This window comes from Oncorhynchus mykiss, chromosome 22 (genome assembly GCF_013265735.2).
Source record: "Oncorhynchus mykiss isolate Arlee chromosome 22, USDA_OmykA_1.1, whole genome shotgun sequence".
NCBI classification, from domain to species: Eukaryota; Metazoa; Chordata; class Actinopteri; order Salmoniformes; family Salmonidae; genus Oncorhynchus; species Oncorhynchus mykiss.
In genome coordinates, this window is record NC_048586.1 from 30,706,517 (window position 1) to 30,711,894 (window position 5,378).

Sequence of the window (5,378 nt, forward strand, 5' to 3'; positions counted from 1 at the left end):
GTTTATCTAAACTAAAATCTAGCCAGCTAGCTTTCATAATACGCTGGCTAGACATTCCAAAGCATACCAATGTAAATAGCCAGCTGCTAGTTGGCATGCTAACTGCAGGAATGTCCACCAGGGCTGTTGCCAGGGAACTGAATGCCCATTTCTCTACCATAAGCCGCCTCCAACATAATTTTTAAAGAATTTGGCAGTGTATAAAACTGGCCTCACAACCGCACACCATGTGTAACCACGCCAGCCCAGGACCTCCATACGGGCTTCTTCACCTGCAGGATCGTCAACGTGTGACTTGTTACTTTGCAATCTAACATTAGCTTCGTGTCGCGTCTACTCCCGCTCCTCCCCTCCGGCATTCAAAGTCGTGTGACTTGTCAACGTGTGACTTGTCTGTCAACGTGTGACTTGTTACTTTGCAATCTAGCATTAGCTTCGTGTTGGGTCTACTCCTGCTCCTCCCCTCTGGCATTCAAAGTCGCCGGTATACTAACCACCGGTCCTGGGATCCATCATTACGCACACCTGGCATCAATCATTACGCACACCTGCACGTCATCATGAGGCACACCTGGACTCCATTACCTCCCCTTTATCTGGCACTACCTTAGGTTCTTTCACCAGTCAGTATTTTTTTTTTTACTGTGTTTATGTATAGACAATACTGTTATGTTGTCTCGTTCCAAGTTTGCTGTTTTATTCAATGTTTCACCTGCTTCTCATCTCTCAGCATCTCTGTTACACTTCATTAGGTTACGTTAGCTAGGTAGCGTACGAACTACTGCAGAGCCGGAGGCAAACGACATGACTGTTCTATTTAGTCTGATCCCATCAATCTGTAGAGGCATCAACAACAAGCTCAGCACCAGGAACTAGTGTAAGTCACCTTCTAAAATCTACTTAATCTTTCCATGAGTAAATAAATATACTGGAACTAGGTATAAACATGGTCTGTGTCTTGTCATAGTTGGTGTGTTTACAAGAACGCTACGCTACAACTTCTATTGTTTTCTTCTATTATGGAGGCTTAGTTGATTGTTCATGCAAAATTAGGTATTAGTAGGGAGGGTATGGTGTAGGTGACTCACTTGTGTCTGTTGGGGCTAGGTATTGTGTGTGTGTGTGAAGGTTAGCATGCATGATCTATTGTCTTGTAGACACTAAACTGTCTACCAGACAAGAGCTCCTCAAACTTTTCACACCCTTACAGTCATTTATTTGGCTTGGGGAAGAGGGGCTGTTACTATACTCTTCTAGCCTATTCCCTCTATTTCTTGCAGTTCTAGTCTACTCAACTGTAGGTGCTCATACACATATGACTAGACTGTCTACGAGTCAAGCCCCCTTCAAAATTTCACATATTTGCAAACAGCCCATCTCAATGCCCCATTATTGACTGAGTGTAAGAAAACACATACTCTACCCTTTGTTTACAGATTAACATGGTTTATTGTATGGCTACACATCCTCATGATCAGTCTTCATGTCTTTCCAGGAGACTTGCAAGTACAAACAAATATTCTGCAAGAGGTTGAGTAGTGGGTGGTGAAGGGAGTGTATGAGAGGTTTGTCCACCTGGCTGTGGAGTGCAGAAAGGACCAGACGGTTGTCTACAAGGAGCCAGAGTCACTGCCCCCCAATCCCAACATCCCTGCCAACATCACCACAGCCTAAACCAGCTGCCATTACCAAACACAAGAAGAGTTTCACCAGCTGAAGAACATTCTGGAACTTGCCTGGAACATTCAACCAACACAACATTCATAGTCAGACTGATATTGTAGTATAATATAGAAACCCTAGTATGCTCACAACTGAATTTTGGTATAGAAAGTGCTAGCTGTTGTACAAATATATATATTTAAACACAACATGTAAAGTGTTGGTCCTATGTTTCATGAGCTGAAATAAAAGATACCAGAAAATGTCCATATACACAAAAAGCTTATTTCTCTCAAAAGTTGGGTTCAAATCTGACAAAAGGCTGCTCTAAAATGTGCAGTATGCCACTGATGTCTCAAGTTTTGAGGGCGTGTGCAATTGCTATGCTAACGGCAGGAATGTCCACTAGGGCTGTTGCCAGGGAACTGAATGTCCATTTCTCTACCATAAGCCGCCTCCATTTTTTTTTTTTTTTGGCAGTGTATCCAACTGATCTCAACCGCAAACCATGTGTAACCACGCCAGCCCAGGCTTCACCTGCAGGATCATCTGAGAACAACCACCATGAAACTGTGGGTTTGCACAGCCAAATAATTTGTACACAAACTGTCAGACTGTCTCAGGGAAGCTCATCTTCATGCTTGTCGTCCTCACCAGGGTCTTGACCTGACAGCAGTTTGGCATCATAACCAACTTCAGTGGGCAAATGCTCACCTTCGATGGCCACTGGCATGCTGGAGAAGTGTGCTCTTCACAGAGGAATCCTGGTTTCATCTGGACCGGGCAGATGGGTGACCTGTTTGCTGGTGTCAACTTTGTGATACGAGTGCCCCATGGTGGCAGTGGGGTTATGGTATGGGCAGGCATAAGCTATTGACAACGAACACAATTGCATTTTATCAATGGCATTTTAAATGCACAGAGATGCTATGACGAGATCGAGGCTCATTGTTGTGCCATTCATCTGCCGTCATCACCTCCATGTTTCAGCATGATAATGCATGGCCCTATGTCACAAGGATCTGTACACAATTCCTGGAAGCTGAAAATGCCCCAGTTCTTCCATGGCCTGCATACTCACCAGGCATGTCACCCATTGAGCATGTTTGGGATGCCCCGGAATCTGACATGTACGACAGCATGATCCAGTTCCTGCCAAAATCCAACTTCGCACAGCCATTGAAGAGGAGTGGGACAACATTCCACAAGCAACAGCCTGATCAATTGATCCATGCCCCTATCTGTGACCAAGATGCTAATCTGTATTCCCAGTCATGTGAACTCCATATATTAGGGCCTCTATTGAAATTGACTTATTTTCTTATATAAACTTTAACTCAGTAAAATATTTGAAATTGTTGCATGTTGCGCTTATATTTTTGTTCAGTGTATACAGTATACAGTATGGTGTTTTTATATATTTTTTTTACAAGAAACCCCAAAAAGCGTTGACTTCAACTTCTTGATCAAATCATTGTGATATTCATTCAATTATTTGGATAAACTAGCTTCTGTCACGATCGTCGTACGAACTGGAAATATACTCAGACCAACGTGCAGCGTGATTTGGGTTCCACATGTTTAATAAGGGAAACTCACAAAAACAGAAAACGAAACGTGTAGTCCAAGCAGTGCTCACAGGCAACTACAACGAAACAAGATCCTACAAAAACCAGTGGGGAAATGGCTGCGTAAATATGATACCCAATCAGAGACAGCGATAAACAGCTGCCTCTGATTGAGAACCATCCCAGGCCAACATAGAGATAAATGCACTAGATCACCCACCCTAGTCACACCCAGACCTAACCAAAATAGAGAATAAAAAGGCTCTCTATGGTCAGGGCGTGACAGTTTCAGTCTTACTGCTAAAACAAATTATGCAGACAGTTGGTTTATTATTTGTTGCCACGTAAACATGTTTTAATAAAACAGTAGATGAATCTCTTCATATAGCAAATAAGTAGACATGGCTTTGATTAAAGACGAGTTTATTGGCTTTGGAGACCGAAGTGAGTCTACACAGCAGTATGCAGGAACAGTTATGGCAATGAATGATATACACTGTATGATATACACAGTTTATTAGGTACACTACTCCGTTCACGAAAGTGGATCTCTCCTACAGCAGGCATCCAGTTACTGTTCAATTGAACGTTAGAATGGGCATAACAAGTGACCTCGGCGACTTTGAGCTTGGTATGATCGTCGGTGCCAAGCGCCCCGGATCCAGTATCTCAGAAACGGCCGCCATCCTGGGTTTTTCACGCACGTCCGTGTATAGGGTTTACAGAAAATGGCGTAACAAACAAAAAACATCCAGTCCTGTGGCCAAAAACAGCTCGTTGATGAGAGAGGTTGAAGGTAAATTGCAAGATTCGTGCAAGCTAAAAGGCGGGCCACAAACAGACAAATAGCGGTGCAGTACAACAGTGGTGTGCAAAACGACATCTCGGGAACGCCCAACTTGCCCATCCTTTTTGCGATCACACTTAGTTCCACTCCTATCAGCTTAAAACAAGAAGAAGCTCCAGTGAGCATGCAATCACCAGCACTGTGAAATTGAGGAGTGGAAAACATTGCCTGGAACATAACAGCAAGTTCAGTTTACTTGAGTGACCTGCGTAGTCCCCAGACCTCAACCCAGTAGAGCATCTTTGGGATGAGATGGAACGGGCTGTTCGCAGCATGACTGTACCGCCGTCCGACCTGCAGCAACTGTGATGCCATTGTGTCAGCATGGACCAACATCGCTGTGGAACGTTTCCAACACCTTCAGGATTCCCTGAATAATTCAGGCTGTTCTGGAGGCAAAGGGGAGTCCGAGCTTTACCTCCAGAACATATGTGTGTACCTAATAAACTGGCCGGTGTATATACAGTAGAAGAAAAATATACTTCTAAAGCTTATAATAAATACTACAGTTCTAGAAGGGAATACTTGCATATAGTGTCTTTGGATGGTGAAGTGAGGTGTTCTGAGTCACTTTGATATAAGGGGAGATTGTTGTTATGGGACCTTTTACATCTCCTCTTGGGAGTCATCAACTTCTTTGTATCCAAGCGGTATTGTCTGTGAGAGAAAGACAAAAACGCTATTACACATTCATGGGCAATCGTTGTGTACTGTCTTTATTCCTACTGTAGCAGCATGGTGTAGAATATGAGACGTCTCACAGACACACATTGGCTAGCTAGTTAGAACACACAGGTACAGTTACTCCAAGACTTATTTGAGTCATCAAGCCAAAGCCATTCCTTTACTTTCCGCCATCATCATCAAAACATTTCTCCAGTTTTGCTCCTAATGAGAAGCAATGAGTCTAGCCATGCCTCGTTATGGCCGAATCGACCACCAAATTGTACTGTACTCAGTGGTGAAAAAAGTGCCCAATTCTCATACTTGAGTAAAAGTAAAGATGCCTTAATAGAAAATGACTCGAATAAAGTGAAAGTCACCCAGTAAAATACTACAGCATTTGAGTAGAAGTCGAACAGTATTTGGTTTTATATACAGTGCCTTGCGAAAGTATTCGGCCCCCTTGAACTTTGCGACCTTTTGCCACATTTCAGGCTTCAAACATAAAGATATAAAACTGTATTTTTTTGTGAAGAATCAACAACAAGTGGGACACAATCATGAAGTGGAACAACATTTATTGGATATTTCAAACTTTTTTAACAAATCAAAAACTGAAAAATTGGGCGTGCAAAATT

General features: G+C 42.9%; 1 long non-coding RNA gene across 1 annotated transcript; it reads left to right on the forward strand.

Annotated features, from left to right (window-relative positions):
- The first annotated feature begins 611 nt into the window (after nucleotides 1-611).
- Nucleotides 612-1,935, forward strand: LOC110502123. The gene is made up of 2 exons (XR_002470299.2): nucleotides 612-877; nucleotides 1,496-1,935. It is a non-coding gene; the product is annotated as an uncharacterized LOC110502123 (long non-coding RNA).
- The last annotated feature ends 3,443 nt before the right edge of the window (nucleotides 1,936-5,378 follow it).